The sequence below is a fragment of the Panthera uncia genome, assembly GCF_023721935.1.
Source record: "Panthera uncia isolate 11264 chromosome B3 unlocalized genomic scaffold, Puncia_PCG_1.0 HiC_scaffold_1, whole genome shotgun sequence".
NCBI classification, from domain to species: Eukaryota; Metazoa; Chordata; class Mammalia; order Carnivora; family Felidae; genus Panthera; species Panthera uncia.
The window spans coordinates 136,519,398-136,530,684 of NW_026057582.1; positions in this window are offsets into that span (position 1 = coordinate 136,519,398).

An 11,287-nucleotide genomic window follows, 5' to 3' on the forward strand; every position below is an offset into this window, starting at 1 on the left:
GCTCCAGTAACATTCAGTGGCTGGAAAATCGTGACTAGTCCAGCCCCCTCCTTAGTCACTGCAAGTGCGGTGTGGAGTGACCGACCCTTAGATGCTTGCAGCAATCAATCAGGCGATTTGCACATCCCTCCTCAGCCCTCTGGGGATGGCAGAAGCTCTCGGAAGACCTTCCACACTTGGAATAAAGCCCAGTCCCCTTCCTTGGCCTGGAGGCCCTCAGGCGCTTGTCTCCCCTTCCCCCTCAGCATCCTGATTCACCTTCCCCTCACCCACCACCCTCCAGCAGATCCCACTTAATTCCTGCCTTAGGGCCTTTCGCCTCCTAGCCTCTCCCACCTGAAGCTCTTCCCACTTGGCTTTGCAAGGTTGACTCATCTTGGTCATTTGGGTCCAAATATGACCTCGTCTGTGAGGCCTTTCTTGACCACCCAGTTGAAAGAAGATGAACACACCCCGTGTCCCAGCAGCCCTGAGTTGCACTGTCTTTGCAGCTTACCACCGTCTAAAAGGTCCTGGTTGGTTGGTTTTCTTGGAGGTTGTCTGCCCCCGCCCCAGCCCCACCCAACCAAAAGCTGCACAAGACATCATGCAGATGATCTGACCGGATCATCTTGCTGTGAGACTCCAGAAAATGCTTAGCACACAGTAGGTGCTCAGTACAAGTGTGCTGACCAGACAAATGACTTCAGTACTTTTCAAACTGTGCTCCAGAGAGTCTAGAGTGGTGATGGGGTGTCTGCGACACCCCACAGGGGCCACAGGGGTGAATAGAGAGGTGGCAGTGATTGTAGGGGTCCCCATGTCAGATTTGATCAGAGTGACCCTGATTTTATGCCTTTTGGAAGCCACTGTTATGGGGCTTTCTACTCTTGTCAGAGATAAGAGAACGGACATCTGAAAAGGAGGATGTCCGGTAGAATGCTGAGTGAAATAAGCCCATCAGAGAAAGACAAATACCATATGATCTCACTCATAGGTGGAATTTAAGAAACAAAACAAGCAAGGGGAAAAAGAGAGGCAAACCAAGAAACAGGCTCTTAACTACAGAGAACACACTGCTGGTCACCAGAGGGTAGGTGGGGGACGGGGAAAATCCACGATGGGGATTAAGGAGGGAACTTGTCGTGATGAGCACTGGGTAATGTATGGAAGTGTCGAATCACTATATTGTGCACCTGAAACTAACGTAACGCTATATGTAACTATTCTCGAATTAAAATTAAATTAATATGTCCTGCCTAGGGGCATATGGCACTGGATAGTGTCAGAGCTAGAACTAGGTCCCAACTTCCTAACTCCCAGTGCTCTGTCCAAAGCAGCCCCCACCTATCCCGGCCACCTCAGCAGCCCCATCTCCCGCTGGCTCAGAACGGCCACCAATGGGATCCAGCTAAGGAGAGAAGAAGCCACGTTCCATATGCCCGCCTCCCCCCTGCCCCCGGCCTCCCTTAGTAGTTCATGATAACTCGAACATCAAGGGGGAGCAGCTGCTTTTAGGAATGAATTTATATTTTTAGGTTCTATCACTGGGCTACCCAACATGGGCCATGGGCCTTCTGTCATTTCATTTCCAAGCTGCGGTGTCCCGGCGCTCCCTATGACATGGAGGAGGCAGGCCAGACACCAGGGATAGGACGGAGATACGGTTCCCTGGCCTGGCAGAGTTCAGGGTCTTCATGACCCTGAAGATCTCAGTGGGCAACCTTTCTCAGCCTTCCCCATCCACGCTGAACGCTGAATGGCGTCTCTCCCCCCGCTGTCCTATGCGCCTGTCCTCTCAGACTTCCCCACCGTGGGCCTCCATATCTCCCTCCAGCCCAATCTTGTCTTTCTTTTGCAATGGAGGGTCCAGCACATAGTCGCCTACGTTTTATTCCCAGCCTCCTTCCTGATTGTAGCACTTGCACTCCCAGAAGAATCCATCAGGCTCTTGTCTTGTATGAGTGGAAGTCAGGCAGATGAGCTCAAGGTCCAGTTTGGCCAATTCACCAGTGGTGGGAGCTTGCCAGATTTGACTGGTCTCAGTTTCCATATCTGTAAATCAGGTATACGGTCTCTTACCTCTTGAGTTTGTTGGGAAGATAAAATAACAGAGGTTAACTGAGGTACCTGGCCCAGAGCAAGTGTCCTCGAAGCAGTAACTGATGTTAATCGTGAATATCCCCGGGTCATTCCTGGTATCTGAGAACGTGGGTTGGGTGGTCATGTGACTGCCTCTTTTTGCCCAACCTGAAGTTCCTCAGCTCCTTTCCTGACCACTTAGGCTCTTTTTTTTTAATGTTTATTTATTTTTGAGAGAGAGACAGAGCATGAGTAGGGGAGGGCAGAGAGAGAGGGAGACCCAGAATCCAAAGGAGGCTCCAGGCTCTGAGCTGTCAGCACAGAGTCCGACACGGGGCTCGAACTCACGAGCGGCGAGATCATGACCTGAGGTGAAGTCAGATGCCAAACCTACTGAGCCACCTAGGCGCCCCTGACCACTTAGGCTCTTAAGGCAGCCATGCAAACTTGGAACACAGAGGGATGTGGGGAATACAAGAAGAGGCTTATGCTTTTGCCACCCTGAAGCTAACTGGGGAACAGGGCAGGTCCCCTAATCTCCCCCCCGCCCCAGCCCCGGTAGCTGCAGCAAGCCCTGTTGTACCGAGGGGCCCCCACCACACCATTCCAGGGGGTGTTGTTCCATTATGTTCCATGTGTAGGATGCCCTCCGGAGCGGGGCAGCGCACAGCCCCTTGCAGCTTTGCACAACAGCCCTGATCGTACCCATTCCTTCTGCTGCCCCTTGGGACTGCACCACACCTACAAAGCAAGAGATTCCTTTTCAGGTGTTCTAACTGCCACCAGCTTTCAGGAGGCAGGCAGCTTTCAGGAGGGAGGGAGGGGCTGGTATACTAGGACCAAGAGCCGCTTCTGGCCCCTCTGATCTCCTGCTCCAGGCCCTGTCCTTTCCTCCTGGAACTGGGGGAGCTAGGAAGTCTAACTGTCCTGGGAGAACCTTCGGTGGTTCTGAGCATGTTAAGACAGCTGAACAGCCTCAGTTGTGCCTCTGTTGAGACATCAGCCTTTCTTGGTCCTATGTGGACACTAGGAGAAAAGAAGCTCTGAGTCTCGATGGGCCAGAAAACTCAAAGAAACCTTCACTTCTGGGTTTTTGTTAATAAAATCCAGACCAGGATCTGGGATAGGTTTCTCCCCTCTCCTGGCTCCCTAGAATACAGAGAGCCACATTGTCAATCAGTGAGAACAGAAAGGGAAATGGAAGGGTCTGATGATGACGTCAGGGTCAAGGAGCCAAACCAAGAAAGTCACAAAGATTGAGTTTAAAGGGGGCTCCTGGGTCACTCAGTAGGTTAAGCGTCTGACTCTTGATTTCAGCTCAGGTCATGATCTCACGGTTTGTGGGATCGAGCCTTGCAGTCAAGCTCTGTGCTGACAACGTGGAGCCTGCTTGGGATTCCATCTCCTTCTCTCTCTGTCCTTCCCCTGCTCACATTCTCTCTCTCTCTCTCTCTCTCTCTCTCTCTCTCTCAAAATAAATAAGCATTTTTTTAAAAAGTTAAAAAAAAATATTGGGTTCAAAGGGCAGTTGAGAAAGATCTAGAAAAATCCATCAAGAACAATCCTGGTGAGGCACCTGAATGGCTCAGTTGGTTACGCATTTGACTCTTGATTTCTGCTCAGGCCATGATCTCACAGTTCATGGGTTCAAGCCCTGCATTGGGCTTCGTGCTGTCAGCATGTGGAACCTACTTGGGATTCTCTCTCTCTCTCTCTCTCTCTCTCTCTCTCTCTCTGCCCCTCCCCTGCTCATGCTCTCTCTCTCTCTCTGGCTCTCCAAATAAATAAATCAAAACTAAAAAAAATAATAATAATCCTGGTCTACACTTGCAGAGCCTGCTTGGGGTTCTCTCTCTCCCTCTGTCTCTGCTCCTCCCCCTGCTCGTGCTCACTCTTTCTCTCAAAATAAATAAATATTTTAAAAAAGAAGAAGAAAAGAAAAAAGCAATCCCAGGGATCCTGGCTGGCTCAGTTGGTAGAGCCTGTCACTCTTGATCTCAGGGTTGTGAGTCTGAGTCCCACATCGGGTGTAGAGATTACTTAAAAATAAAATATATATATAAAAAAAAGACCAATTCCAAGGCATGACGCCTGAGTGGCACAGAGAAAAGAAAGGCAGGAGAGGGGCTCCTGGGCGGCTCAGTCGGTTAAGTGTCTGACTCTCGGTTTCAGTTCAGGTTGTGATCTCACAGTTCACAAGTTCAAGCCTGGAGTCGGGCTCTGAGCTAACAGCGTGGAGCCTGCTTGGGATTCTCTCTCTCCCCCGCTCTCTCTCTCTCTGCCCCTTCCCCGCTCATGTGTTTTCTCTCTCTCTCTCAAAAATAAATAAGCATTAAGAAAAAAAGGCAGGAAAGATTTAGGTCAGACGTGAGAAACAATTTTCGAAAGAAATCGAAATCATCCTGAGGTTGACTACCAAGTAAGGTTTGGCAATCTCCTTTTTCAGAAGTGTTTTCAGGAGTAGTAGTAGCAGTAGTAAAAAAGTTACCTATTGTATTAGTTTCCTGGGCTGCCACAACAAAGCACCACAAAGAACCACAAACTGGTGGCTTAAAATGACAGAAATGTATTGTCTCACTTCTAGCCAGAAGCCCAAAGTCAAGGTCTCTTCGGGGCCATGCTCCCTCTTAAACATGTAGAAGAGGCTCCTTCCTTGCCTCTTCCCAGCTTCAGGTAACAGCCCGGCCAGTTTTTGGCATTCCTGGGCCCGCCTTGTCTCACTCTGGCCTCTGCCTCCGTGGTCACATGACACTCGCCATGCGGGCCTGGGCCGTCACTCACCGTTTCCCCTTCTTCTGAGGACGCCAGTCGTACTGGATTCAGGACCCATCCTAATGACCTCACCTTAACATGACTACGTCTGCAAAGACCCTATTTCCAGATAAGGTCACATTCACAGACTGGGGCTTAAGGCTTCCACATCCTTTTTGGGGGGTGGGGAACTTGGTTCAACCCATAACACCCTTATTGACATGCTACTGTATTTGGTACTTGGCTTCATTTCTGAGATGTACGGGAAGTTCTATCAAATTAAATAAATGACACGTCCTCTGATTCATCAGTGCTTTTATGTAACCAGAGACTGGGCATGTTGGGTAGAAAGGATTTAAATGTTGTCACATAACCTGGAGCAGCAGGAAGCTCTATGAAGTAGGTCTGATTATCCCCATTTTGTAAATGGTGAAACCGAGGCACGACTGATAAGCGATAGGGCCAGGATTCGAACTCGTGACTGTCTGATTCCAAAGTTCTTGGTTTCCAGCTATTTCGTGCCTAGAGAGAAGGTGAATTTCTCAGATTGGACCCAGGCAAAGAGAAGCAAAGGGGCTTGTCGCCTAGTCTGGGGCCCATCCATCACGGTGTATGTCCAATAAAGTTCTGCTCATTCTGGCATGCCATGCCTGTGAACGTCATGGGCATTCGTTGGCTCACAGACAGGACCACCTTTGGGAGAGAGTCATGAGCTGGAGAGACCTTGGACCCAGAGTCTGTTGAACACCTAACTGTAACAGGAGAAAATACTGTCTCTCAGTACATTCCCCAGAGTTTTAATACATAGAGAACTTTCTCCTCTCCTCTCCTCCAACCCCCACCCCCGCTCCCTCCCCACCCCCACCCCCTGCTGGCTATCACCTTGGTCACTGGGGAGTTTATTGGCTTTGACACACAAGCTCCAGTTCTAATGGCCTGCCAGGGCTGGAATTTATTTTCTCCTGTGGTTGTCCTGAATGCAGATTTTTTTTTTTAAAGGATATAAAATTTCATTTTATTTTTGGAAACACTTTTCCTTTGAAAAACAGTAAAGAGCATCATAGAAAGTTTAGGAAATATAAACACGCAAAAATGGAAAAAATAAAAATCTACCATAAACCTAACACCCAAAGATAACCAGAGTTAAATCTATGTATATCTTTTGGGTCTTCCCCGCCCCGTGAATAGACACACACTAAAAGGGAATGGAGTTGTGTTTTGCGTAACATTTTGCAGTTTGCTTTTTCGTGTGAGCGCGTTTGCAAGTCAGTAAGCGGTTTTCCATAATTAGAACATTCTATGTGCCAGGCTGTCTATGGGACACAGTGGGGAATACACAAGGCGGAGGAAGTCTGCCCTGCCCTCGAGGAGAGCCCACGGTCCCGGTGGGAGAAAGCCATGTCTGCAATGAAAACTAAGTATGAAGCAGAGAGCCCCAGGCCTTGTCCCAGCACGACGGCTGTCTGTGCAGCTGTGGGTGGATTTTTCCACCCTCCTTCCAGCAGGGAAGGTAGGCACTGCTGCTCTACCAAGCTAAGATGGGTATGAGGCTCAGCTACCGTGCAATGATAGTTACTGAGAGAGAGCACGCTTCCATGAGGAAGTCTGCAGGTGCCTGGGTGGCTCAGTCGGTTAAATATCCGCCTTCGGCTCAGGTCATGATCTTGAGGTCTGTGCGTTCGAGCCCCGCGTCGGGCTCTGTGCCGACAGCTCGGAGCATGAGGAAGTCTGCAGACTCTCCCAGGTCTGGGGCATCTGTACCCTGCAAGCCGGAGACAAGAGACTCAAATTTGCTTCTCCCAGAGAAGGCCTCACTTCCCTTGTGCCTCTCATGGTATGGGCCTCTTGAAGAGCCAAGCATGTTTCTAGTTTTAATAAGTATTGCTCACATAAGATAGCCCTTCTCACAAGCCAATTAATTCATCTGCTGCTCAGATAAAGAAATAGCCCAGGGGCACCTGGGGGGCTCAGTCGGTTAACCAAGCATCGGACTCTTGATCTCAGCTCAGGTCTTGATCTCAGAGTTGTGAGTTCAAGCCCTGAGTTGGGTTTCACACCCAGCGTGAAGCCCACTTTAAAAAAATTAAAAAACAGGGGCGCCTGGGCGGCTCGGTCAGTCAAGTGTCCAACTTCGGCTCAGGTCATGATCTCACCCTTTGTGAGTTCGAGCCCCACATCGGGCTCTGTGCTGACAGCTCAGAGCCTGGAGCCTGTTTCGGATTCTGTGTCTCTCTCTCTCTCTCTCTCAAAAATAAATAAACATTAAAAAATAAATAAATAAAATAACCCAGCCCAGAAATGGAAAAAGACAATTGTATTTGATTCATTTAGAAAGAGTGCGAGGGGGCCCCAACATGGCGCCCTCTAAAGAAATTTTCAAGGGAAATGTTGATCATACCTGGTTTCCACCTCCTGTGGCTTTGGAGCCCACCCCCGTGACAAAGCAGGCCCCCCTAAATGCTGAAGGCAGTGTGGTACCTGGCAGGGCCCTGAGTGCACGAAGTTCTCCTTGAATATATAAAGCACTCCAGGAAAAAAAAAGTGGAATCTATCCAATTGGACTAGCGCATGAAATCTCTAGATAGTGGGTTACATAGGGATATTGATTTTCCTCGTTAAAAGGACAGTCATCAAATTCATAGGGACAGAAAGGAGAATGGTGGTTGCCGGGGACTGGGGGAGGGGGAAACAGGAGTTACTGTCCAATGGGGACAGAGTTTCGGTTTGGCAGACGGTGGTGAGGGTTGCACAATAATGTGACAATGTGAATGTACCTCACGTCACAGCACCGTAAAATACGCGCAGAATAGTTACGATGGTGAATCTTGTGGCTTGCGTATTTCACCACAATTCCCTTTAAAAGAATTTAAAACAGCAGCAACAACAACACAAAAGGAAAGGTGGCTTTCTTGTGAGGCCACGAAACACTGGCGGGAGGAGCGGGGAGGCAGCAGACAGAGTGAGTCCCTAGAAGGCGTTTTCTGGAAGGCGGCTGCGCTGGCATCCTGTCGGGAGGCTATTAGGCACTGTAATCCTGACAGCCTTGCAGGGCAGAGTCACACAGCCAGAAAAGGCTGGCCGAGGACACGCCGGAGGCAGCTGGAAGGGGAGGAAAGAAGGCCAGGTGTCCCATCCTATGTCAGTTGCTTCACAGCTCGTCGCCAGCTATTCCGGAACAAATTGAGAGTCAGAGGGGGTCTGTGAGGGACTCAGAGAGCAAGCTCTTTGGGGTTTTCAGCCTTACTCTGCAGCCCCAAGGTGCTCTGAGTCAAACTCTGAGGCTTAACCCGACCCGTGGGAGGACTCTTGCAGCAGGCACGCGGCAAATGTCCGCTGATGGGATCCATGCTTTCAGGCTGGTTCCGTAGATTGTCAAAGGCTTCGTTCGGATGATGAGAATAAACTGACAGACTCCATCCTCGACACCTGCCCCCATCGCCAGCATCTGTGTGGGAAGCAGAGCCCTGGTGAGGAGTTAGACCCGCTTGGGCTTGAGTCCTGGCCCCCTGCCACTCCCTGGCTATGGGATTTGAGATAAGTTATTGACTTGCTCTGAGCCTCTGTCCCCTCCATTCCAAAATGACGCTAGCAGCAGTGTGCCCTCCCAGGCCCAATCGTGAGCATTGAAGGAGATGATGCGTTTGTTCAGACTGCTATTGGGCATCATGCTGGCCTGGGGTCAACTTTCAGTACGTGGCAATATTTAGGGGAAATGGTGGTGGTGGGCACTCAGGCATGAGGGAGACCCAAGGAAGAATGAGCCTGGTCCGCGCCCTGGTGGGTGCGGTGTCCTCACAGAGGTGGACAAATGCTGCAAGCCGTGTGTGATCCTGCTCCCATGGAGGAGGGTGAACTTGGTCATGATGGGGCACCAGGGAGACTTCACAGAGGCATAGCCAGCCAACAGCTGGAGCAGAAGCTTCAGTTTCCTTCTGACTCACCTCAGATCGGGTCTTTCCTGAACCCCCAAGAGCCTCCCCATCACCTACAAAATGAAGCCAGGTTCACTAGCCTAATTATGAAGGTTCTTCAGAATCTGGCCCAGCCTTGTTTCTGACTTTATTTGATCCTATACCACTTGGATCCTACTCCTTTCTCCATGCCTTTGTTCATGCCTTTCTCCCTCCTAGAATGCCCTTTCCCTCTACCATAGGGTCTTGTCTGTCAAGGCTCAGCTCAAATGTCACCTCTTCTTCAAAGCCCCTCCAGGCCCTCCAAACAGGAGTGATTTCTGCATTTTCTTAGCTCTGGAACTTTCTCATTGAGACCAGCCCTTCCGGTCATTGTAAGGCTTATTCATACATCGTATCTCCCGTCCCACACCATCCACCTTATCTCCCATGGATTCACACGGGCCCATCCTTAGATTCCCCTCAGCACCTACTACAGAGGTTTCCCTGTGGTGGGAGTTTGACAGAGGAAAGGAGGGAGGGACGTAAGGCAAGAAATGGTTGGAGCTTTTCCAGATGAGAGGCAATTATACCTTCCACAGGAGAGCTAAAAAAGAATCCTCAGCTCTTCAGAGCACATGCCCCAAGAAGGGACAGCAGTGTGGGTGACGGATGGCCATGGACTGAAGGTGTCTTGACCACTGTCCCATCAGCCAACCCTGAACCACGCTGGGCAGGACGGGCTAACCTGAAGGAGCAGTTTCAGGAGGTCTCCAAGACCACGTTCTCATTCAGTAAGTTCTTTAGAAGGATGCTCAGAAGTCAGCAGAGCTGTTCTACTCGTGGTTTTGGTGTTTTCTAGCAGAAGAATACAGATCAATGAGCAAAGCAAAGAGGCCCGTAGGAAGGCATCCCAGGGTGACCAGCTGTGTTCGCCCAGGGGAGTCGTGTGGACAGCACACAGGGTAACACAACACGGAGCACTGCCAACCAGGGAAGCTCACCGAGCCTCGGCGTCCGGAGTTTTTATGGGGGGGGCGGGGAGTGGTCACGTGGCTGACTGCCCAAATGGTTGACCTTCGTCTCCAGCACCTCCAGAGGTCAAGTTGATACCGTATGACCCAAGACGCATAGGTCACATTGTTAGCATAGACTATCCAGTGTGCCCTAAGGCCCCCAAGAAAACTTAAATGTCCCCTCCTGAAAGCTGTGTCCACAGCTCCCATTGTCTCTCAAAGAGGAGCATGACCCAAAAGGAGTTAATGGCTGTTCTCCAGGAGTCTTTCCCAGTCCTGGAACAGAGGCATGCAAACTAGAATCAAAAGAATGAGGTTTGACTCCAGTAATCCATTTTCCTTCTTACCCTTGACTAGACCCTGGAACGAAACTCATAGAACCTGATCATCTGCCCCACAAGTTTAAGGGGTTGGGTCAGCTGCTCCCCGTTTCCTGCCTGCCACTTGCCAGGCATCTGGCCCTCTGCCTGCCCAGGGACTCGACTCTAACCCCAAACCCCTGATGGCCCTTTCTGACAAGCAGACATTTCCAACAGGACTCTCAGCTTCCGGAAACCTCTACCGAAGATCATTTTTGAAACCTGGGCTCCATTCTCAGTCAGGGAGGCCACTGAGGAGTCACACTGGGTCCTCTAGCCCCTTTCCCAAACCCCATCAGGAAGGAGCTCTCTGTTCTGCCAGGTTGGTGGTCAGCACCACGCGGAGGGAAGTCAGCTCTTGGCCCAGGATCCCTGCCCCAAAAAGGGTGCTTGTGCTTGAGGGAAAGTTTGGGCTGAAGGACACTCCTTTCCAAAATCCCAGGTTCGATATTTACACAATGTCTGAAATTAATGCAGAGAAAACCTCTAAGTGCCCGGCTGGAAGGGGAGGCTGAGAACAGGAAGGGGCGGGGCCCAAACCCTAGGTTTTTTTCCACAGAGAGAACAGGGCAAAACTAAATGTCCCTGGGTGAGTGAAGAGGAACCAATAAGCATGCCATGTACCCCTCCACTTTAAACTGGTTTTCCTGGGAATTTGCAATGGAGAGTGGGGAGAGGGGGGCAAAACGGGGAAAGGTTGGTGGTGTTGAGCTGAATTCTGCCTTCAAGTGCCCCCACCCTTGTCCAGGCATATGCTTCAGGGCCGGGGTGGCCACAGGCACCCAACCCTTAGGAAGCACCACCCATGGCCAGCCTTTCTTCTCAGCTCCTGGACTCAGCCTCCCTCCCAGCGCCTTGGAAGTACAGCCTTTGTCGTGTTCTGTTTTGTTCCTGGATGCTGTCTCTGGAGTCGCTCACCACTCCCTGCCTGGCCATCCTGCCCCACTCTTGGTCCCCTCCTAGCAGGAGAGGAGCATGAACAGATGTTTCCATGGGCCATGTATGGTTGTTGCCATGGGCTACGGGAATGCTCCAGACTCCCCTGACAGCCCCTGCTCACAGCTGCCCTTTCTCCTAGGGCTTCTGGCAGTCTCCAGGACTGAGGAGGCGGGAATGCTCTACAATCAGGTGACATTCAACAGTTACGATCAGTCTTAAGCTTTCCACTCCCAACCTTGATCCGGAAGGGGCATTGCCCATTCATTAACAG